At 47.6% G+C, this 25942-nt stretch overlaps 1 protein-coding gene across 1 annotated transcript in view; it reads right to left on the reverse strand.

The window, feature by feature from the left end:
• PRXL2A (peroxiredoxin like 2A) overlaps positions 1 to 2433 on the reverse strand; it is a 29726-nt gene extending 27293 nt beyond the window's left edge. The window contains exon 1 of the mRNA XM_077259360.1: positions 2191 to 2433. The gene's annotated coding sequence lies outside the window, so the exon portion shown is untranslated. The remainder of the gene's footprint in view (positions 1 to 2190) is intronic.
• Between the last annotated feature and the right edge of the window lie 23509 nt (positions 2434 to 25942).

The raw sequence follows: 25942 nt of genomic DNA on the forward strand, positions 1-25942 counted from the left end.
TGAAGACAAAACAAAACCCAAAAAGCAGTGGCAGAATTACATTTTTTGTTCTTAAAAACTACTTGGATAACCCCTTCTCGATCTGAGTGTTGGCCTCCTGTACTGGACCAGTTACAGCCGTGTCGGAACTCACAGCACCAGGGCTCTGGGGCAGTTATGGCACCTGCACCCAATCTGCTCTGGCGTAACTGGAAGTGGGCGGCCAGGTGCAGTTCTGACTTGCTCTTGATCATGTCCAGAGGTGGGGACAGCATGCCAGCGTCACCATACAAGAGCCCCGGGACCGAGAGTGCCGACACTGTGGGACCGCCGCAGGCACAGGAGGAGAGTATTGGCTTTTTTATTTCTTTGGCATCATTTAGATCACAGGGGTAGTCCTTGTAGTAGACAGCCCCTTTAGGTACAAGGTAAGACAGATGTTATTCAAAGCTACACGTCACCCTGCAATAAGGCTACGTTCACATTTGCGTTGTGCGCCGCAGTGTCGGCGCCGCAACGCACAACGCAAACAAAAACGCAGCAAAACGCATGCACAACGCTGCGTTTTGCGCCGCATGCGTCCTTTTTTTAATTGATTTTGGACGCAGCAAAAATGCAACTTGCTGCCTCCTCTGCGCCCGGACGCGTGCGCCGCAGGGACGCATGCGGCGCAAAACGCAAGTGCGACGCATGTCCATGCGCCCCCATGTTAAATATAGGGGCGCATGACGCATGCGGCGACGACCGCAAATGTGAACGTAGCCTAACACAGCCCTCATGCAGCTATGGTCAGGATGATTGCCAGAAAAAAAAAAAAAAAAAAAAGAAGAAGGAGTGAGCAACTTGCAAACAACAGGACACAAGACTGGCTGTGGAGGGGAGGGGTGAAGCATGGTGCTGGCCTCTTCCCCCTGTGAGCCGGCCTGATGGGGGGCCTCGGGGCAGTAACATGGGGATCCCTTCTGTAATACGCCATTACACACTGTGGGGCTCATCGGGCACAGCACCACTGACAGACAAGGGGTAGGAACAAGATTTAAAGTTACCAACAACAAGTCTTGTTTGTATTAGTAACCCCTCGTGGTCCAACAGGTGACATTCTATATGTCTAGTGGGCTTCACAATTACATTGTTACTATGGTAACTATCAGCGGGGGCACACAAGTTTGACAAGTGTGGCCAACTTTTTACTATTGATGCGGCCTATGCAGAATCAATATTAAGAGATAGAATGTTAAAAATAATAATAAAAAAAAAAAAAAAAGTTATTCTCACCTTCCGACAGCCCCTGATCTCCTGAGCGGTGCACGCAGCGGCTTCCGTTCCCAGGGATGCTTTGTGCGAAGGACCTTTGTGATGCCGGGACGTCATCCCAGGAAAAGGAAGCCGCCGCGTGCAGCGCTGAGGCGGGAGGACTCCAGGAGCCATCAGAAGGGAAGTACCGTATATCCCTTTTTTTTTTTTTTTTTAACAGGGATATGGTGCCCAGTCCGTGGAGGAGTCTCCTCTCCTCTCCTCCACCCTGGGTACCAACCGCACATGATCCGCTTACTTCCCACATGGTGGGCATAGCCACATGCGGGAAGTAAGCATATCAATGGATTCCTATGTGTGTGGAATTGCCGTGATTCCGCAAAAATTAACTAACATGCTGCGTTTTTCCGGAACGCGTTTCCGCTCCGGAAAAAAACACAGCATGTGCACAAAAACTGCGGATTGCATTCTAATAATAGGATGCTTAATGTATGCGGGGGGGGGTTTCCGCAGTTTTATCCGGAACGTGTTTTTAATCCGCAACGTGCGCACACAGCCTTAATGGGATCTCTAAAATCTCATTCACACTCTGCAGCTTTATTTTTGTGAACGCTGATCATTGTTCACCCATCCAAGTGAATGAGAATAAAGTGCATGAAGCCAGCAGGCGCCCGGCCACACTGGCCTTACTGGTGCGGACTGGCCGCTTACAGGGGCACCATTGGGCCGCATCAGCACAGCGTCCTACGGGCACTCGTGTGTCCGGGCCGCCCTCACAGCACACAGGTGAATAGGGGCAGAGTGCAGCCTGCCTGTAAGCGGAGGACATGAGAAGAGGGAAACACAAGACCAGAAAGCGGGACAAGTGCTGGGGAGCATACACTGCCTCCCACCCGTACAGCACCCACAGAAGCCATTGCCAAGCACTACAAATCCCAGCATGCAGTCCGTACTCACAGGTAGGAGATCCCAGCGGTCCGGAGCTAGAGCAGCATAGTCCGGTCCTGTGACTGCAGCTTATCTGACAGAGCCGCGCACTCAGGGGGCGTGGCCATGACTCAGACCGAGGCTCCCCCAGTGCAGCGCCCGGCGCTCAGCGCCGCTCACTGCTCCCCATACGCTACAGGTGGGGCCGTGTGTGGGGCCGTGTGTGTGGCCGTGTGTGGGGCTGTGTGTGGCCCTGTGTGTGGCCCTGTGTGTGGCCGTGCTCCTGCCGTGTACACGGGATGTGTCCTAATACTGTCCGGGGAGTAACTCCCAGTCTCATCAATCACAGGCTGCAGCGGTGCTGGGACATGGAAATAAGGCTATGTGCACACGTGGCGGATTTTGATGCAGATCCGCAGGGTTTTTGGACTCTGTGGAATTGCATTAAATCTGCAGTAGTGTAGTGCACAAGCAATGTTAGCCTATGTGAACTATGACATTTGGTGTGCACATGCTGTGGAAAAAAACGCACAGATTCTCAGCATGTCAATTCTTTTTGCGGATCTGCAGCGTTTCTGCACATATTGACTTCCATTGTGTCAGGCACAACCGCAGATGTAAAAAAGATCTGAGGATTTGCTGCAACTGCCTGCGAGAAACACTGCAGATAGGGAGGAGGTGTGTGGGCGGAGACTGTGTGTGGAGACTGTGTGTGGGCGGAGACTGTGTGTGGGTGGAGACTGTGGGTGGAGACTATTTGTGGGCAGAGACTGTGTGGGTTTGCGGAGCTGTCTGTGTGTAGGCCGTAGTGTTGAGCGATACCTTCCGATATTCAAAAGTATCGGTATCGGATCGGCCGATATCCCAAAAATATCGGATATCGCCGATACCCGATACCAATGCAAGTCAATGGGACACAAATATCGGAACGTAAATAAGCCCTTTCTGTCCTTCTATATGCGTTCCGGAGGGGGGAAGAGTGTGAGTGTCTGTGTGTGCGAGCGGGGTCTGTGCGGGCCTGCCAGGGATCTGTACGTGCCTACCGGGGCTCTATGCGGGCTGCCGGGGCTTTATGCGGGCCTTTCAGGGCAGTATGCGGCGTGACAGGGCTCGATGCGGCGTGCCGGGGATCTATGCGGGCTGCCCGGGCTCTATGCGGCGTGCCAGGGCTGTATGTGGGCTGCCCGGGCTCTATGCGGCGTGCCGGGGGTCTGTGCGTGTGTGCAGGCATCGTCCGATGGGACTACAAGTCCCATCGGACGATGCCTGCTACACTGACAGTGATTGACACATTTGCCAATGATGGGACAGTAGTAGTCTCATCATCCGGCTAATGTGTTGAATGAAAAAAAATAAATACTCCATACATACTACATACATACTCCATACATACTACATGCATACTCCATGCATACTACATACAGTACATACATACATACATACATACATACATACTACATACATACATACTACATACATACATACATGCATACATACTACATACATACATACTCCATACAGTACATTCATACATTACATACATATAGACATACAGTACATTAAACATAGAGTACATACTCTCCATTACTTGTCATTTTGATCCCCGAAGCCAGTGTCAACCTGTAAAAAAATATGAAAAAAACAAACAACCAATATACTCCCTGTCCGCAGAAATCCACGAGTGTCCCACGATCATCTCCCGTGGAGAGCAGCAGCATCAGATAATGCGACCACTCTCTAGGGGCTCCAGAAACACAATGACGGAAGGAAGGTATCCTTCCGCCACTGTAAAAAAAAAGTCCCTAGTCTGACTTACGGCTTTGCTGGGTGAGAAATTTTCCCAGGCAGCAATTGCCATAAAGTGAGACTTTGAACTCAGGTAACCTCAGTGATGCACTGCAGGAGCCATTGTCTCCTGTCAGTGTGTCACTGAGGGTCCTATAGAGCAGTAACATCACCCGATGTCACTGTTCTATAGGGGAGATCGTCGTGGGACACTCGTTATTAATTGGACTACGGCGGACAGGTAGTATATGGTTTATTATTTTACGTTTTTTGCAGGCGCTGAAGTATGGTAAGTATGGTTAAATGAAGAATATTAAAATAATTTTTTCCTAATGTGTGTGTGTTTTAGTAACCCTTTCTTACTATTGGATTAATAATGGATAGGCGTCTTATTGACGCCTCTCCGTTATTAACCCGGCTTAAAGAAGTTGTCCACTACTATAACGTTTTTTTTTCATAAATCTTGCTATTATGTGCCACTGAAAACATCTACTGTGTTTATTTTAGCAATATTACCTTTTATCATGCAGTAGCAGCACATCTTTAGTGCTGGATCCAGCTCTCATGGGGTTAATCGACAACTTCCTTTCTCCTGAGTTATTGTGCTCTAATACTACAAGTTCCATGATGCATTGCACTCGCCTGTAACTCTGCACCTGGCACACCCACTCCAAAACACACCCCAACCCCTCCCTCCTCTAGCTTCAAAAAGATTTGTGATGTCATTTCTGTCCAACCTCCTCTTTTACATTTGTCCAACCCACACTCCATTACACGGACAGATGGATAGATGCAGGGCCGGACTGGCCATCGGGCACTTCTGGCAAATGCCAGAAGGGCCGGTGCCAGTCGTGGGCCGCTCGATCCGCCTCCCCCCGTTGACTCACCCCCCTGCCGCCGCATTCAACTATACCGGCGTCTATGACGCTGGTACAGTTGAATGCAATGATGGAGTAGAGAGCGTCTACAGACGCTCCCTCTCCCATCATTCCCCGCTCTGCCTCTGACACTCCGGGTGTGCGATGACGTCATATCATCGCGCACCTGCTGTGCAGCCGCTGAGACAGGAGCAGGAAGCAACGCGGGCAAGAGGAAAGGTGAGGAGAGTGTTTTTTTTTTTTTTTTTTACTGGACTGTGGGGACATTCTCGGGGGGGGGGGAGGAGGAGGAGAGATGCGGGCTGTGCTGGATATACCACTGTGTGGGCTGTGCTGTATATACCACTGTGCAGGCTGTGCTGTATATACCACTGTGTGGGCTGTGCTGTATATACCACTGTGCGGGCTGTGCTGGATATACCACTGTGCGGGCTGTGCTGTATATACTGTTATGGTCTGGTGATTAAGGAGCGACATGCGACTAGCTCTGGGCAGGTGGTAACTATACAGACCGCAGTTCCTGATCTTAACACAGACACTAGCAGTAGCCGTGGGATGTTCCTGTCACTCCCTGGGCACCTCGTCACAGCCGGAGATCTAGCTACCCCTAAAGGTAGAAGCAGGAAAGCGATCTTGCCTCAGAGAAAATCCCCAAAGGATAGGACAGCCCCCCACAAATAATGACTGTGAGAGGAGAAGGAAATGACATACGTAGTATGAAACAAGATTTAGCAAAGGAGGCCACTACTAGCTAGAAAGAATTAGTACAGGACAGAACACTGTGCGGTCAGTAATAAAAACTAGAAAAAGTCCACCGCAGAGAAATGCAAAAATCTCCACACCTGACTAAAGGTGTGGAGGGCAAACTCTGCTGCCCAGAGCTTCCAGCTTAGCTGACTAGATACATACTGGTAAGCTGGACAAATGAGCAAAACATAGAAAGTGCTAAACAACAAAGTCCACAACAAGTGAACTGCAAAAAGACAAGCAAGTGCTTAGCTTTGCTGAAATGGTCAGAGTGACAGGGAAATCCTCAGAGAGCCATGACTCCAAGCTCAACAATTGACAACTGGCATTGAATTAGGGAAAAGGCCAGACTAATATAGCAGAGCCAGAAAGATGATCAGTGAAAACAGCTGCTGATGCTAAATCCAAGAAGCAGCCATACCAATCAAAACCACAGGAGGGAGCCCAAGAGCAGAACTCACAAAAATGCTACTTATAACCACCGGAGGGAGCCCAAGAGCGGAATTCACAACAATATACCACTGTGCGGGCTGTGCTGTATTTACCACTGTGTGGGCTGTGCTGTATATACCACTGTGTGGGCTGTGCTGTATATACCACAGTGCGGGCTGTGCTGTATATACCACAGTGCGGGCTGTGCTGTATATACCACTGTGCGGGCTGTGCTGTATATACCACTGTGCGGGCTGTGCTGTATATACCACTGTGCGGGCTGTGCTGTATATACCACTGTGCGGGCTGTGCTGTATATACCACTGTGCGGGCTGTGCTGTATATACCACTGTGCGGGCTGTGCTGGATATACCACTGTGCGGGCTGTGCTGGATATACCACTGTGTGGGCTGTGCTGGATATACCACTGTGCGGGCTGTGCTGGATATACCACTGTGTGGGCTGTGCTGTATATACCACTGTGCGGGCTGTGCTGGATATACCACTGTGCGGGCTGTGCTGTATATACCACTGTGTGGGCTGTGCTGGATATACCACTGTGCGGGCTGTGCTGTATATACCACTGTGCGGGCTGTGCTGGATATACCACTGTGCGGGCTGTGCTGTATATACCACTGTGTGGGCTGTGCTGGATATACCACTGTGCGGGCTGTGCTGTATATACTACTGTGTGGGCTGTGCTGTATATACTACTGTGTGGGCTGTGCTGTATACTGCTGTGTGGGCTGTTATCTACTATGCGGGCTGTGCTATATACTATGCGGGCTTTGCTATATACTATGGGGAGTATATTATCTTCTATGGGGAGGCCATGTTATGTACTATGTGGCTGTGGTATATACTATTGTGGGGGTATATTATAGTCTATGGGGGAGGTTGGGTTATATACTATGGGGGAGGTTGTGTTATATACTATGGGGGGCTGCATTATATTCTATGGTGGGCTACATTATATATTATAGGGGAGGTGGGCTGTATTATATTATATGGGTTTACATTATACTCTGTGGGGTGGCTGCATTATACTCTGTGGGGTGGCTGCATTATACTGTGGGGTGGCTGCATTATACTCTGTTGTTGCCGCATTATATTCTGTAGGGTGGTGGCTACATTATACTATATGTGGGCTGCATTATACTGTATCGAGGACTATGGGGAATACGTTATACTATATGAAGAACTATGGGGTGCATTATACTATGTGAAGTGAATTGTACTACATGGATGACTATGGCGGTGCATTATACTATATGGAGCACTATGAGGAGTGTATTATGCTATATGGAGGACTATGAGGAGTGTATTATACTATGTGGAGGACTGAGCAGTGTATTTTAATATATGGAGGACTATAGGGAGTGTATTATACTACTGTATATGGAGGACTGTGGTGCACATTATAATATGTGGAGGACTATGGGGTGTATTTTAACTAAACAAGTAAAATGCTGCATATTCAGATTGTTTTTGCTGGAACAAAAATCATTGTTCTCAGCAGCAAATCGCCGCTGTAAACTGTAGATGTGCTGCTGATAACATGATACTGTATGGGGATCGGTTAGTGATCTGTTAGTGATCGATCTGTCCCATCATTCTTTCTCAGACGGTGGAAAGAGGCCGGGAAACAAGTGTTGAACAACTTCAGTATTGTCGATCAAACTCATTTAGCGGCCTGAACTCAGCGCTTGTAAATACAGCCGAAATGCTTTTGTGTGATGTGCAATATGTTAGCATTTTGGGCCCCATTTTAAACTTTGCCGAGGCGTAGGGCCCCACTTTGCCTAAAACCGGCCCTGCCTACAAGTGTACAAAGATATTATACAGTCACCATGTGACAAGTGGGCCTGTGTAACTTCAAATGCCAGGGCTGAATTTTAGTCCCAGTCCGGCCCTGGATAGATGGATAGATAGATAGATAGATAGATAGATAGATAGATAGATAGATAGATAGATAGATAGATAGATAGATAGATAGATAGATAACAGATAGATAGATAGATGAATACATAAACAGATATCTATATATCTATGTCTATTTCTATATATATGTCCATATCCATGTTTCTAAACCCCTTCACCCCTGGAGCTTTTTTGTTTTCGTTTATCGCTCCCCTTCTTTCCAGGGCCATAATTTTTCCGTCAATATGGCCATGTGAGGGCTTATTTTTTGCGGGACAAGTTCTACTTTTGAACAACACCATTGGTTTTAGCATGTCGTGTAACAGAAAATGTGAAAAAAATTCAAAGTGCAATGAAATTGCAAATTAATCCCACACTTGTTTTTTGCTTGGCTTTTTTGCTAGGTTCACTAAATGCTAAGGCTATGTGCACACGTTGCAGATTTGATTGCAGATCCGCAGCGTTTTTTGCCGCACAGAATTGCATCAAATCCGCAGTGTAGTGCACAACCAATGTAAGTCTATGGGAGCCGCAGACTTGTTGTGCACATGCTGCGGAAAAAGCCGCACCGAAACGCAGCTTTTTTTTCTCACAGCATGTCACTTCTTTTGTGCGGAACTGCAGCGTTTCTGCACCCTTAGACTTTCATTGAGTCGGGCACATCCGCAGCAAAACTGCAGATGTAAAAAAGATCTGCAGTTTTGCTGCGGATGTGGGTCCGAGAAACACTGCAGTTCGGGAGGAGGGAAGTGTGTGGGCGGAATGTGGGTGGTGACTATGTGCGTGTATGTGTGTGCTGGGTCTGCGGGACTGTTTGTGTGTGTGCAGGGCTGTTCGGGTGTGTGCGGGGCTGTGCGGGGGGTCTTTTGGGGTGTGTGCAGGCATCATCCGATGGGACTACAAGTACGCAGCATCCAATCTGCAGCTAATTCGGATGTAATCTGGACAGTGGACACACACCCTACGCTATCCATACATCTATCAATAGATATATCTATCCAGATATATCTATAGATAGATATAGGAATAGATAGATGTATGCATTTATAGATCTATCTATATGTAGATCTGTCTATCCATCTATATGTCTATCTGTGTGTGGGTTGGACAAATGTAAAAGAGGATGTTGGACAATAATGACATCACAAATCTTTTTTTTTTTTGTTCAATAATACATCTTTATTTAGCTTTCAAAAACGCACCAAAACGCATAAAAACCGCGCAAAAACCGCACCAAAAGCGAATTAAAAAATGCACGAAAACCACGCAAAACACTGCATAAAAAACGCATCAAAACTGCACCAAAAACTGCATCAAAACTGCACAAAAAACTGCAACAAAACCGCACCAAAATTGCATCAACACTGCACCATAACAGCACCAAAAACTGAATCAAAACTGCACCAAAAACTGCATCAAAACCACGCAAAAACCACACCAAAAACTGCATCAAAAACGCATCAAAACTGCACCAAAAACGGCATCAAAACCGCACCAAAAACCATCAAAACTGCACCAAAAACTGCATCAAAACCACACCGAGAACTGCATCAAAACCGCACCAAAAACTGCATCAAAACCGCACCAAAACTGCAAATCTGCACCAGGTTTTGATGCAGTTTTTGGTGCAGTTTTGATGCAGTTTTTGGTGCAGTTTTGATGCTGTTTTTGGTGCGGTTTTTGCGCGGTTTTGATGCAGTTTTTGGAAATAAATAAATAAACGGAAAATGTGCATGAATTGAATGGAAACATGCATGAAAAAAGGATTCGGAGGCAGGATTCATCATTTCACATCTCAGTTTCATGTTTTTTGCCGGATCCGTCGCTGTGCGTTTTTTTGCCGGATAGAAAAAACGTTCCTCTGTATGTGTTTTCCGTTTGGCGGAAACAGCTTTTTTGACGGATCTGGCAAAAAACGGATGAAACGTGTGGCCATCAGGCGCAATCCGGCGCTAATACAACTCTATGAGAAAAAAACGGATCCGGCGGGAAAAAATGGATCCGTGTTTTACAAAACTCGCCAGATTGTGCCTGACAGCAAAAACCTGATGTGTGAAAGCAGCCAGATATATGGATAGATACATCTATGTATCTATAGATATATCTATCTATAAATATACCTATAGATAGATATATCCATAGATATATAATAGAAAGGCCAATGTTTCTAAGGCTACTTTCACACTTGCATTTTTAGACAACCGTCGCAATCCGTCTTTTTGGGAAAAAAACGGATCCTGCAAATGTGCTCGCAGGATGTGTTTTTTACCCATAGACTTGTATTAGCGACGGATCGCAATGGATGGCCACACGTCGCATCCCTTGTGCAATGGATCCGTCGTGTTTTGGCAGACCGTTGGCACGAAAAAAAGTTCAAGTGAACGTTTTTTGTCCGTCGCGTCCACCATTTTCTACTGCGCATGCGTGGCCAAAACTCCGCCCCCTCCTCCCCGGACTTCAGAATGGGCAGCGGATGCGTTGAAAAACTGCATCCACTGCCCATGTCGTGCACAAATTTCACAACGTGCGTCAGTACGTCGGCCCGACGCATAGCGACGGACCCGTACCGACGCAAGTGTGAAAAAGGCCTTAATGAGCGTTTAATTTAATTAAAAAAACGGAAAAAACGGAGTGGGCTCCCGCGCAATTTTCTGCACCAGAGGGAGGAAGCCGACGGCCGGGGGCCAATATTTGTAGCCTGCTATGAATATCAGCCTGCAGCTGTCTGCGTAGCCTTTACTGGCTATTAAAATAGGGGGACCCCCCAAAAAAAATGACGTGGGGTCACCCTATATTTTATAGCCAGAAAGGCTACGCAGACAGCTGCGGGCTGATATTCATAGCCTAGAGAGGGGCCATGGATATTGGTCCCCCCCCGGTTACAAATACCAGTCCGCAGCCGCCCCGGAAATGGCGCATCTGTAAGATGTTCCAAATCCGGCACTTCACCTGTTGTGAATTCCGTTCTCGAACTCCCTCTTGTGGTCATGAATGGTACTTCGGTGAGTTCTGTCCGTGGACTCCCTCTGGTGGCTGTGAGTGGAGCTGCTGGTTCTGAGATTCCTTCCCCACCTGCCCTCGTTTAGGGCTAGGCTGGATTCGCTATTTAACTCCACTCAGATCATTACTCCATGCCAGCTGTCAATGTTCTAGTACTGGTTCAGATCTCTCCTGGATCTTTCTGAGGACCTGACTACTCCAGCAAAAGCTAAGTTCCGGCTTGTTCATTTGTTCTTATGGTTTTTCTTGCTAAGTTCTAGTCCAGCTGGCTTTCATGAAACTGCCTGGCTAGCTGGAAGCTCTGGGGGTGCAGAGTGGCACCACCGCACCATGAGTCGGTGCGGGGGTATTTTTTGCACACTCTGCGTGGTTTTTGTAGTTTGTTGTGTTGACCGCAAAGATCCCTTTTCTATCCTCAATCTGTTTAGTTAGACTGGCCTCTCTTTGCTAAAGCCTATTTCATCCTGTGTTTGTGATTTCCTCTTAACTCACAGTCAATACTTGTGGGGGGCTGCTTTTACCTTTGGGGAAATTTCTCTGAGGCAAGTGAGGCTTTGTTTCCTTTCTTTAGGGGTAGTTAGCTCTTAGGCTGTGAAGAGGCATCTAGGCAGAGTCAGGCACGCTCCACGGCTATTTCTAGTTGTGTTGATAGGAGTAGGGTTTGCGGTCAGCAGAGTTCCCATTTCCCCAGAGCTCGTCCCGATTCCGTGTTTAACTATCAGGTCATTCCTGGTGCACCTAACCACCAGGTCCATAACAGTACAGCTGGCCTACAAAGTGTTAATGCATCTCAATAGAGGGAAAAGAGAAGTTCTGAGACCATTTTTTTTTTCTCTGCAGTGTGTTTTGCCTTTCTTTTCCCCTTAAACTCTGGGTGGTTCAGAACTCAGGTGTGGATATGGACATTCAAGGTCTGTCCTCTAGTGTAGATCAACTCGCTGCAAGGGTACAAAACATTCAAGATTATGTTGTTCAGAATCCTATGTTGGAGCCTAGAATTCCAATTCCTGATTTGTTTTCTGGGGATAGATCTAAATTTCTGAGTTTCAAAAACAATTGTAAACTGTTTCTTGCTCTGAAACCCCGCTCTTCTGGTGACCCTATTCAGCAAGTGAGAATCATTATTTCTTTGTTGCGTGGCGACCCTCAAGACTGGGCATTCGCCCTGGCGCCAGGAGATCCTGCATTGCGTAATGTAGATGCGTTTTTTCTGGCGCTTGGATTGCTTTATGATGAACCGAATTCTGTGGATCAGGCAGAGAAAATTTTGCTGGCTTTGTGTCAGGGTCAGGATGAAGCGGAGGTATATTGCCAGAAGTTCAGAAAGTGGTCTGTGCTTACTCAGTGGAATGAGTGTGCCCTGGCAGCAATTTTCAGAAAGGGTCTTTCTGAAGCCCTTAAGGATGTTATGGTGGGGTTCCCCACGCCTGCTGGTCTGAATGAATCAATGTCCTTGGCCATACAGATCGATCGGCGCTTACGTGAGCGCAAAAATGTGCACCATTTGGCGGTATCCTCTGAGCAGAGGCCTGAGCCTATGCAATGTGATAGGACTTTGACCAGAGCTGAACGGCAAGAACATAGACGTCAGAATGGGCTGTGTTTTTACTGTGGTGACTCCACTCATGCTATCTCTGATTGTCCTAAGCGCACTAAGCGGTTCGCTAGGTCTGTCACCATTGGTACTGTACAGCCTAAATTTCTTTTGTCCGTTACTCTGATTTGCTCTTTGTCATCCTATTCTGTTATGGCATTTGTGGATTCAGGGGCTGCCCTAAATTTGATGGACAGAGTTTGCCAGGCGCTGTGGTTTTTTCTTGGAGCCCTTGCAGCATCCCATTCCTTTGAGGGGAATTGATGCTACGCCTTTGGCCAAGAATAAGCCTCAGTACTGGACCCAGTTGACCATGTGCATGGCTCCTGCGCATCAGGAGGATATTCGCTTTTTGGTGTTGCATAATCTGCATGATGTGGTCGTGTTGGGTTTGCCATGGCTGCAGGTCCATAATCCAGTATTGGATTGGAAATCAATGTCGGTGTCCAGTTGGGGCTGTCAAGGGGTACATGGGGATGTTTCATTGTTGTCAATTTCTTCCTCCACTCCTTCTGAAGTCCCTGAGTTTTTGTCAGATTACCGGGATGTATTTGATGAGCCCAAGTCTAGTACCCTACCTCCTCATAGGGACTGTGATTGTGCTATTAATTTGATTCCTGGTAGCAAGTTCCCTAAGGGACGACTTTTCAATTTGTCTGTGCCAGAACACGCCGCTATGAGGAGTTATATAAAGGAGTCCTTGGAGAAAGGGCATATCCGCCCGTCGTCGTCACCATTGGGAGCAGGGTTCTTTTTTGTGGCCAAGAAGGATGGTTCTCTGAGACCTTGTATAGATTACCGCCTTCTTAATAAAATCACGGTCAAATTTCAGTACCCTTTGCCTCTATTGTCTGATTTATTTGCTCGGATTAAGGGGGCTAGTTGGTTCACCAAGATAGACCTTCGAGGGGCGTATAATCTGGTGCGTATTAAACAGGGCGATGAATGGAAAACAGCATTTAATACGCCCGAGGGCCATTTTGAGTACCTGGTGATGCCATTCGGCCTTTCTAATGCTCCCTCTGTGTTTCAGTCCTTTATGCATGACATCTTCCGAAAGTATCTGGATAGATTCATGATCGTATATTTGGATGATATTTTGGTCTTTTCGGATGATTGGGAGTCCCATGTGAAGCAGGTCAGAATGGTGTTCCAGGTCCTTCGTGCTAATTCCTTGTTTGTGAAGGGATCTAAGTGTCTCTTTGGAGTTCAGAAGGTTTCCTTTTTGGGTTTCATTTTTTCCCCTTCTACTATCGAGATGGATCCTGTTAAAGTCCAAGCTATTTATGATTGGACTCGGCCTACATCTGTGAAGAGCCTTCAGAAATTTCTGGGCTTTGCCAATTTTTACCGTCGCTTCATCGCTAATTTTTCTAGTGTTGTTAAACCGTTGACTGATTTGAAGGGTGCTGATGTGGTGAATTGGTCCTCTGCGGCCGTTGAGGCTTTTCAGGAGTTGAAACGTCGTTTCTCTTCGGCTGCTGTGTTGTGTCAGCCAGATGTTTCGCTCCCTTTTCAGGTCAAGGTTGATGCTTCTGAAATTGGAGCAGGGGCTGTTTTGTCTCAGAGAAGTTCTGATTGCTCTGTAATGAAGCCATGCGCTTTCTTTTCAAGAAAGTTTTCGCCTGCTGAGCGTAATTATGATGTTGGCAATCGGGAGTTGTTGGCTATGAAGTGGGCATTCGAGGAGTGGCGACATTGGCTTGAAGGAGCCAAGCATCACGTGGTGGTCTTGACAGATCACAAGAATCTGACTTATCTCGAGTCTGCCAAGCGGTTGAATACTAGACAGGCTCGTTGGTCGCTGTTTTTCTCCCGTTTCAATTTTGTGGTTTCGTACCTTCCGGGTTCTAAGAATGTGAAGGCTGATGCCCTTTCAAGGAGTTTTGTGCCTGATTCTCCTGGGGTTCCTGAGCCAGCTGGTATTCTCAGAGAGGGGGTAGTTCTGTCTGCCATCTCCCCTGATTTGCGGCGGGTGCTGCAGGAGTTCCAGGCTGATAGACCTGACCGTTGTCCAGCGGAGAAACTGTTTGTCCCTGATAGATGGACTAATAGAGTTATCTCTGAGGTTCATTGTTTGGTGTTGGCTGGTCATCCAGGGATTTTTGGTACCAGAGATTTGGTGGCTAGGTCCTTTTGGTGGCCTTCTTTGTCGCGTGATGTGCGTTCTTTTGTGCAGTCTTGTGGGACTTGTGCTCGGGCTAAGCCCTGCTGTTCTCGTGCCAGTGGGTTACTTTTGCCCTTGCCGGTCCCGAAAAGGCCCTGGACGCATGTTTCCATGGATTTTATTTCAGATCTTCCTGTTTCTCAAAGGATGTCGGTCATCTGGGTGGTTTGTGATCGCTTCTTTAAAATGGTCCATTTGGTACCCTTGCCTAAATTGCCTTCTTCCTCTGATTTGGTCCATTATTTTTCCAACATGTGGTTTGTTTGCATGGCATTCCGGAGAACATCGTGTCTGACAGAGGTTCCCAGTTTGTTTCAAGGTTTTGGCATTCCTTTTGTGCTAAGATGGGCATTGATTTGTCTTTTTCTTCGGCTTTCCATCCTCAGACAAATGGCCAAACCGAACGAACCAATCAGACTTTGGAAACCTATCTGAGATGCTTTGTTTCTGCGGTTCAACGTTTCGCTAACCGCCGTCGCCGTGTTGGTCCCCGACTTCGTGTTGGGGATTTGGTTTGGTTATCATCTCTGTTGTGAATTTGGTTTCTGGGCTCCCCCGGTGGTTACTGGTGGTACTGAACTTGTGTGCTTCATCTCCTCTGTTCACCTGTTTCCATCAGGATGTGGGAGGTTCTATTTAGCCTTGCTCCTCAGTCATTTCTATGCCGGCCAGCAATGTTACCAGAAGCCTTTCTGTTGCATGTTCCTGCTCCTAGACTACTATCAGCTAAGTTGGACTTGTAGTCCTAAGATTGTTTTGCATTTTTGTTCCAGTTCTCTGTTTTTGAATATTTCTGAGGCTGGAAGCTCTTGTGAGCTGAAATTGCCACTCTGGTGTCATGAGTTGATATTAGAGTTTTAAAGTAATTTCGGGATGGTGGTTTGAAAGGGTTTTCAGCTGACTGTGAAGTTCCCTTTTCTGTCTTTCTACTATCTAGTAAGTGGACCTCAATTTGCTAAACCTATCTTCATACTTCGTGTGTCATTTTCCTCTAAATCACCGACAATATATGTGGGGGCTACTGTCTGCCTTTTGGGGAAAATTTCTCTAGAGGTAAGCCAGGTCTGTATTTTCCTCTGCTAGGGTCAGTCAGTCCTCCGGCTGGCGCTGGGCGTCTAGGGATAAAACGTAGGCACGCTACCCGGCCACTGTTAGTTGTGCGGTAGGTTTAGCTCACAGTCAGCTCGAGTTCCCATCTTCCAAGAGCTAGTCCTTTTGTATGCTTTACTACGGTCTCTTGCCATTGAGAACCATGACACATCTCGTTATGTTCCTATAAAGGTTTCTTCTCCTAAGTTTAAGCCTCGTTTCATTGGTCCTTATAAGATTTCTGAAATTCTTAATCCTGTATCATTTCGTTTGGCCCTTCCTGCTTCTTTTGCCATCCATAATGTGTTCCATAGGTCGTTGCTGCAGAGATATGTGGCGCCTATGGTTCCCTCCATTGATCCTCCTGCTCCGGTGTTGGTCGAGGGGGAGTTGGAGTATGTGGTGGAGAAGATTTTGGATTCTCGTATTTCGAGACGAAAACTTCAGTACTTGGTCAAATGGAAGGGCTATGGTCAGGAGGATAATTCCTGGGTTGTTGCCTCTGATGTCCATGCTGCCTATTTACTTCGTGCCTTTCATTTGGCTCGTCCTGATCGGCCAGGGAGCTCTGGTGAGGGTTCGGTGACCCCTCCTCAAGGGGGGGGGGTACTGTTGTGAATTCCGTTCTCAAACTCCCTCCTGTGGTCATGAATGGTACTTCGGTGAGTTCTGTCCGTGGACTCCCTCTGGTGGCTGTGAGTGGAGCTGCTGGTTCTGAGATTCCTTCTCCACCTGCCCTCGTTTAGGGCTAGGCTGGATTCGCTATTTAACTCCACTCAGATCATTACTCCATGCCAGCTGTCAATGTTCTAGCACTGGTTCAGATCTCTCCTGGATCTTTCTGAGGACCTGACTACTCCAACAAAAGCTAAGTTCCGGTTTGTTCATTTGTTCTTATGGTTTTTCTTGCTAAGTTCTAGTCCAGCTGGCTTTCATGAAACTGCCTGGCTAGCTGGAAGCTCTGGGGGTGCAGAGTGGCACCACCGCACTGCGAGTCGGTGCGGGGGTATTTTTTGCACACTCTGCGTGGTTTTTGTAGTTTGTTGTGTTGACCGCAAAGATCCCTTTTCTATCCTCAATCTGTTTAGTTAGACTGGCCTCTCTTTGCTAAAGCCTATTTCATCCTGTGTTTGTGATTTCCTCTTAACTCACAGTCAATACTTGTGGGGGGCTGCTTTTACCTTTGGGGAAATTTCTCTGAGGCAAGTGAGGCTTTGTTTCCTTTCTTTAGGGGTAGTTAGCTCTTAGGCTGTGAAGAGGCGTCTAGGCAGAGTCAGGCACGCTCCACGGCTATTTCTAGTTGTGTTGATAGGAGTAGGGTTTGCGGTCAGCAGAGTTCCCATTTCCCCAGAGCTCGTCCCGATTCCGTGTTTAACTATCAGGTCATTCCTGGTGCACCTAACCACCAGGTCCATAACATTAGCCCCTCTCTTCCCACTCCCGTGTAGCGGTGGGATATGGGGTAATAAGGGGTTAATGTCACCTTGCTATTGTAAGGTGACATTACGCTGGGTTAATAACGGAGAGGCGTCAATAAGACGCCTATCCATTATTAATCCAATACTAATAAAGGGTTAATAAAACACACACACATTAGGAAAAAAGTATTTCAATATTCTTCATTTAACCATACTTACCATACTTCAGCGCCTGCAAAAAACGTAAAATAATAAACCGTATACTATTTGTCCGCCGTAGGGGTGATGTCACTGCTCTATAGGACCCTCAGTGACACACTGAGAGGAGACAATGGCTCCTGCAGTGCATCACTGAGAGGTTACCTTAGGACAAAGTCTCACTTTATGGCAGTTACTGCCTGGGAAAATTTCTCACACAGCAATGGCATAAAGTGAGACTAGGGACTATTTTCTCACAGGGGCGTAGGAATACATTGTGAGGAATACATTGTGGAAGGATACCTTCCATCATTGTATTCCTGGAGCCCCTGGAGAGCGGTCGCATCAACTGAAGCTCCTGCTCTCCACGGGAGATCGTGGAGGGACACTCATTTTAATTGGATTTCTGCGGATCAGGGAGTATAGTGTTTGTTTATTATTTTAATATTTTTTACAGATGACACTGGCTTTGGGGATCAAGGTGACAAGTGATGGTGAGTATGTACTCTATGTTATATGTACTGTATGTCTGTATGTATGTTGTATGTATGTACTGTATGTATGTACTGTATGTGGCATGTTGCATGTCATCACATGTTGCATGTCGCCGCATGTCACATGTTGCATGTCGTCGCATGTCATTGCATGTCGCATGTCATCACATGTTGCATGGCATATGTTGCATGCCGTCGCATGGTGCATGGTGCATGTCGTCGCATGTTGCATGTTGCCGCATGTCGTCACATGGTGCATGTTGCATGTCGTCGCATGGTGCATGTCGCATGGTGCATGTCGCCGAATGTAGTCGCATGGTGCATGTTATCGCATGTTGCATAACACCACATGTCATCGCATGTCGCATGCCATTGCATGCTGCATGTCGCATGTCGTCGCATGTTGCCTGTCATATGTTGCATGTCGCCGCATGGTGCATGTCGTCGCATGTCGCCACATGTCGTTGCATGGTGCATGTCGCATGTCGTCGCATGGTGCATGCCGTCGCATGGTGCATGCCGTCGCATGGTGCATGTCGCATGTTGTCACATGGTGCATGTCATCGCATGTTGCATGTTGTCGCATGGTGCATGTCGCATGGTGCATGTCACATGTTGCATGTCGTTGCATGTCGCCGCATGTTGCATGTCATCGCATGTTGTCACATGTTGCATGTCATCGCATGGTGCATGTCGTCACAAGTTGTCACATGTTGCATGTCATCGCATGGTGCATGTCACATGTTGCATGTCGTATGTTGCATGTCGCATGTTGTCGCATGGTGCATGTCGCATGGTGCATGTCACATGTTGCATGTTGTCACATGTCATTGCCATGTCGTATGTTGCATGTTGTTGCATGATGTCACATGTTACATGTCACATGGTGTGTGTTGTTTGTATGTACTGTATATGTGTATGTTTTTTGTTTTTTTTTACATTCAACACATTAGCCGGATGATGGGAGTACTACTGTCCCATCATTGGCTAATGTGTCACTTACTGTCACTGTAGCAGGCAGAGCCCGATGGGACTTGCAGTCTCATCGGACGAAGCCTGCACACAGAGACACCCCCACTGCCACCACCAGCGCACCGCCCTGCAGCAGACCCCAGCACGGCCAGCAGACCCACTGCAGACCCCAGCACCGCCCGCACATCCTGGCGCCGGCACGCAGACCCCCGGCGCCGGCACGCACATACCGGCGCCGGCACGCAGACCCCCGGCGCCCGCACAATCATCCCTGCCTAGCCCCGCCCGCACATCCCTGCCTAGCCCCACCCACCCCAGCACAGCCCTGCAGCCCCCAGCCCCGCCCACAGCCCAGTCACTCTTGATGAGTGACTGCTGACTGTGAGGCTGGTCACGCCTGCTCATGACGTCACGTCAATTTCCAGAGTCTGGAAATTGACGTGACGTCGGTGGAAATAAGCGGTGGCTGCAGCCTGGGGGTCACGTGACCCGGACTCAGCCGCCAGCATAGCGCCGCTCACAGGCGAAAACGGCAACGGAAGGTATTTGCACAATTCATCAGGGGCCCTGGCGGGATACATTGGGGGGTTAATTGAAAGTAGTGGACAACCCCTTTAATGTCACCTTACAATAGCAAGGTGACATTAACCTCTTATTACCCCATATCCCACCGCTACACGGGAGTGGGAAGAGAGGGGCTAAGTGCCGGAATTGGCGCATCTTACAGATGCGCCATTTCTGGGGCGGCTGCGGACTGGTATTTGTAGCCGGAGGGGGGCCAATATCCATGGCCCCTCTCTAGGCTATGAATATCAGCCCGCAGCTGTCTGCGTAGCCTTTCTGGCTATAAAATATAGGGGGACCCCACGTCATTTTTTTGGGGGTCCCCCGATTTTAATAGCCAGTAAAGGCTACGCAGACAGCTGCGGGCTGATATTCATAGCAGGCTACAAATATTGGCCCCCGGCCGTCGGCTTTCCCCCTCTGGCGCAGAAAATTGCGCGGTAGCCCACTCCGTTTTTTGTTGTTTTTTTAAATTCAACGCTCATAAAGGCCTCTTTCACACTTGCGTTGGTACGGGTCCGTCGCTATGCGTCGGGCCGATGTACGTTGTGAAATTTGTGCACGACGTGGGCAGCGGATGCAGTTTTTCAATGCATCCGCTGCCCATTCTGAAGTGCGGGGAAGAGGGGGCTGAGTTTCTGCGGCGCATGCGCGGTAGAAAATGGCGGACGCGACGGACAAAAAGTGTTCACTTGAATGTTTTTTCGTGTCGACGGTCCGCCAAAACACGACAGATCCGTTGCACGATGGACGCGACGTGTGGCCATCCATCGCGATCCATCGCTAATACAAGTTTATGGGTAAAAAACGCTTCCTGCGAGCACATTTGCAGGATCTGTTTTTTTCCCAAAACGATGGATTGCTAAAAACGCAAGTGTGAAAGTAGCCTTAGAAACATCGGTCTTTCTCTTATATATCTATGGATATATCTATCGATATATTTATAGATAAATATATCTATAGATACATAGATGTATCTATCCATATATCTGGCTACTTTCACACATCAGGTTTTTGCCGTCAGGCACAATCCGGCGAGTTTTGGAAAAAACGGATCCCTTTTTTCCACCGGATCCCTTTTTTCCACCGGATCCGTTTTTTCCACCGGATCCGTTTTTTTCCACCGGATCCTGTTTTTTTCCACCGGATCCGTTTTTTTTCCATCGGATCTGTTTTTTTCCGCCAGATCCGTTTTTTTTTCCACCGGATCCGTTTTTTTCCGCCGGATCCGTTTTTTTCTCATACAGTTGTATTAGCGCCGGATTGCGCCTGATAGCCACACGTTTCATCCGTTTTTTGCAGGATCCGTCAAAAAAGCTGTTTCCGCCGGACGGAAAACACATACAGAGGAACGTTTTTTCTGTCTGGCGAAAAATGCACAGCGACGGATCCAGCAAAAAACGGATGAAACTGAGATGTGAAATGATGAATCCGGCCTCCGAATCCGTTTTTTCATGCATGTTTTCATTCAAATCATGCACATTTTCTGTTTATTTCGTTATTTCCAAAAACTGCATGAAAACCGCACAAAAAGCGGAACAAAAACTGCATCAAAAACTGCATCAAAAACTGCATCAAAACCGCATCAAAAACTGCATCAAAAACCGCACCAAAAACTGCACCAAAAACCAGCATCAAAACCTGCACCAAAAACTACATGTTGTGTTTTGGCGGACCGTCAGCACGAAAAAAACGTTCAAGTGAACATTTTCTTGTCCATCGCGTCCGCCATTTTCTACCGCGCATGCGCGACAGAAACTCCACCCCCTCCTCCACGGACTTCAGAATGGGCAGCGGACGCGTTGAAAAACGACATCCGCTGCCCACGTCGTGCACAAATTTCACAACGTGCGTCGGTACGTCGGCCCGATGCATAGCGACGGACCCATACCGACGCAAGTGTGAAAGAGGCCTTTATGAGCGTTAAATTTAAAAAAAATGTTAAAAAAACCGCATGGGCTCCCGCGCAATTTTCTGCGCCAGAGGGGGAAAGCCGACGGCCGGGGGCCAATATTTGTAGCCTGCTATGAAAGGCGTAGCCTTTACTGGCTATTAAAATAGGGGGACCCCCCCAAAAAAATGACATGGGGTCCCCCTATATTTTATAGCCAGAAAGGCTACGCAGACAGCTGCGGGCTGATATGCATAGCCTAGAGAGGGGCCATGGATATTGGCCCCCCCGGCTACAAATACCAGTCCGCAGCCGCCCCAGAAATGGCGCATCTGTAAGATGCGCCAATTCCGGCACTTAGCCCCTCTCTTCCCACTGCCGTGTAGCGGTGGGATATGGAGTAATAAGGGATTAATGTCACCTTGCTATTGTAAGGTGACATTAAGCCGGGTTAATAATGGAGAGGCATCCATTATTAATCCAATAGTAAGAAAGGGTTAATAAAACACGCACACATTAGGAAAAAAGTATTTTAATATTCTTCATTTAACCATACTTACCATACTTCAGCGCCTGCAAAAAACGTAAAATAATAAACCGTATACTACCTGTCCGCCGTGGTCCAATTAATAACGAGTGTCCCACGACGATCTCCACTATAGAACAGTGACATCAGGTGATGTCACTGCTCTATAGGACCTTCAGTGACACACTGAGAGGAGACAATGGCTCCTGCAGTGCATCACTGAGAGGTTACCTTAGGACAAAGGCTCACTTTATGGCGATTGCTGCATGGGGAAATTTCTCACCCAGCAATGCCATAAGTGAGGCTAGGGACTATTTTTTTACAGTGGTGGAGGAATACCTTCCTCCCGTCATTGTGTTTCTGGGGTCCCTGGTGAGCGGTTGCAACAGCTGTTGCTGCCGTTCTCCACGGGAGATCGTCGTGGGACACTCGTGGATTTCTGCGGACAGGAGTATATTGGTTGTTTTTTTTTAAATCTTTTTTACAGATGACACTGGCTTCGGGGATCAAAATGACAAGTAATGGTGAGTATGTACTCTATGTTTAATGTACTGTATGTCTATATGTATGTAATGTATGAATGTACTGTATGTAGTATGTATGTACTGTATGGAGTATGTATGTAGTATGTATGTATGGAGTATGTATGGAGAATGTATGGAGTATTTTTTTTTTTTCATTCAACACATTAGCCGGATGATGGGACTACTACTGTCCCATCATTGGCTAATGTGTAAATCACTGTCAGTGTAGCAGGCATCGTCCGATGGGACTTGTAGTCCCATCAGACTATGCCCGCACTGATACACCCCGCACGCCGCACAGAGACACGCCGCACAGAGACACCCCGCACGCCACACAGAGACCTCGCATGCCGCACAGAGACACCCCGCACACCGCACAGAGACACCCCGCACGCCGCAGAGACACCCCGCTTGCCGCACAGAGACACCCCGCACGCCGCACAGAGACGCCGCACAGAGACACCCCGCACGCCGCAGAGACACCCCGCAAGCCGCACAGAGACACCCCGCACGCCGCACAGAGACACCCCGCACGCCGCACAGAGACACCCCGCACGCCGCACAGAGACACCTCGCACGCCGCACAGAGACGCCGCACAGACACCCCGCACGCCGCACAAAGACACCCCGCACGCCGCACAGAGACCACGCACGCCGCAGAGACACCCTGCACGCCGCACAGAGACACCCCGCACGCCGCACAGAGACCACGCACGCCGCACAGGGACACCCCGCACACCGCACAGAGACCTCGCACGCTGCAGAGACACCCTGCATGCCGCACAGAGACACCCTGCATGCCACAGAGACACCCTGCACGCCGCACAGAGACACCCTGCATGCCGCACAGAGACCCCGCACGCCGCATAGAGCCCCGGCACACACGCAGAGAGCCCCACGGTCACGCAGACACCGCCCGCACACGCATACACGCAGTCTCCGCCCATGCACTGCCCACACTTAATTATACTGCATAATTTCACTATAGGAACTTCCGATTCCGATTTCCGATATCGCAAAAATATCGGAACTCGGTATCGGAATTCCGATACAGTGAATATCGGCCGATACCCGATATTTGCAGTATCGGAATGCTCAACACTACTTATTAAGTATTTTGTGTGACATATCTCTGTGATTTAAGGGCATGAAAATTCAAAGTTGGAAAATTGCGACATTGTCAAAATGTTCTCCAAATTTCCATTTTTTTCACAAATAAAGGCAAGTCATATCAAAGAAATTTTACCACTATCATGAAGTACAATATGCTATAAGGAAATATTGTAAGAATTATCGGGATTCATGGAAGGGTTCCAGAGTTATTACCTCATAAAGGGACAATGGCCAGAATTGTAAAATTTGGCCTGGTCATTAACATGCAAACCACCCTTGGGGGTAAAGGGGTTAAATGGAATCTGTCAGCAGGATTTACCATCCTAAACCATCTATATACAGTAGGCATGTAGGTCATAGGAAGCTATATAAAATGATATCTTGACTAGTGTTGAGCGATACCTTCCGATACTCAAAGGTATCAGTATCGGATGGGATCGGCCGATATCCAAAAAATATCTGATATCGCCGATACCGATACCCGATACCAATGCAAGTCAATGGGACACAAGTATCGGAAGGTATCCTGGATGGTTCCCAGGGTCTGAAGGAGAGGAAACTCTCCTTCAGGCCCTGGGATCCATATTCATGTAAAAAATAAAGAATTAAAATATAAAATATGGATATACTCACCCCTCCGGCGGCCCCTGGACCTTAGCGATGTAACCGGCAGCCTCCGTTCCTAAGAATGAGGAGTGAAGGACCTTCGAAGACGTCGCGGCTTGTGATTGGTCGCGTGACCGCTCATGTGACCGCTCATGCGACCAATCACAAGCCGCGACGTCATCGCAGGTCCTAAACTCACTGCATTCTTAGGAACGGAGGCTGCCGGTTACATCGCTAAGGTCCTGGGGCCACCGGAGGGGTGAGTATATCCATATTTTTTATTTTAATTCTTTATTTTTAACATGAATATGGATCCCAGGGCCTGAAGGCGAGTCTCCTCTCCTCCAGACCCTGGGAACCATACACTGGGAACTTCCGATTCCGATTTCCGATATCACAAAAATATCGGAACTCGGTATCGGAATTCCGATACAGCAAATATCGGCCGATACCCGATACTTGCGGTATCGGAATGCTCAACACTAATCTTGACATCTCTGATCCAACGTCTTATTCCAGAGAAATCCACATTTTTCTTATATGTAAATGAGCCGTTCAGGACTATGGGCTAGACACAGATTTTTGTGAGAATCTGCCTCCACAGATTATTGTAAATGAAAAGGAGAGATACTTGTGTGAGACAAGTAACTAACACAGAACTGAACATTGTCCTCTTATAAATACATTTGCTGTAGCTCTCACAGCTCTGCTGTATTACAACACTGCACCACTGTCTGCCTATGAGTTGAAAGCTGAAGCTGAGAGGAAGATTCAGATGTGTCACTTATAATCACACACCACTATGCAGTGAGATCAGGAGAACAGCCATTACAGACCACATTAATAATTCCTCCTTATTGAAGACTAGCTGAAGAACACATAGTTAATAGTAACTAACTGTGGTTAGTTATAACAAATTATAATGATTATCCTCCATCCCATAGTCCCGTGCCCATATACCCATCATACATATCCTCCATCCCATAGTTCCGTTCCCATATACCCATCACACATCCTTCATCCCATAGTCCCATGCCCATATACCCATCATACATATCCTCCATCCCATAGTCCTGTGCCCATATACCCATCACACATCCTCCATCCCATAGTCTCGTGCCCATATACCCATTATACACATCCTCCATCCCATAGTCCTGTGCCCATATACCCATCACACATCCTTCATCCCATAGTCCCGTGCCCATATACCCATCATATATATCCTCCATCCCATAGTTCAATGCCCATATACCCATTATGACATCATCTTCGCCATGACAACCATTCTGACATCATTGTTGCCATGGCAACTTATTATGACATCATCATCACCATGGAAACCATTCTGACATCATTGTCGCCAAAAAAATTATAAAAATTGGCCTGGTCATTAACATGCAAACCACCCTTGGGGGTAAAGGGGTTAAAGGGAATCTGTCAGCAGGATTAACTCTCCTAAACCGTCTATATGGGCATGTAGGTCATAGGAAGCTATATAAAATGATATCTTGACATCTCCAATCCAACGTCTTACTCCAGAGAAATCCACATTTTTCTTATATGTAAATGAGCCGTTCAGGACTATGGGCCAGACACAGATCTGTGTGAGAATCTGCCTCTACAGATTATTGTAAATGAAAGGGAGAGATACTTGTGTGAGACAAGTAACTAACACTGAACATTGTCTTCTTATAAATACATTTGCTGTAGCTCTCACAACTCTGCTGTATTACAACTACATTGCACCACTGTCTGCCTGTGAGACAGAAGCTGAAGCTGAGAGGAAGCTTCAGATGTGTCACTTATAATCACACACCGCTCTGCAGTGAGATCAGGAGAACAGCCATTACATATTACATTA

The sequence above is a fragment of the Ranitomeya variabilis genome, chromosome 4 (genome assembly GCF_051348905.1).
Source record: "Ranitomeya variabilis isolate aRanVar5 chromosome 4, aRanVar5.hap1, whole genome shotgun sequence".
Classification (NCBI taxonomy): Eukaryota; Metazoa; Chordata; class Amphibia; order Anura; family Dendrobatidae; genus Ranitomeya; species Ranitomeya variabilis.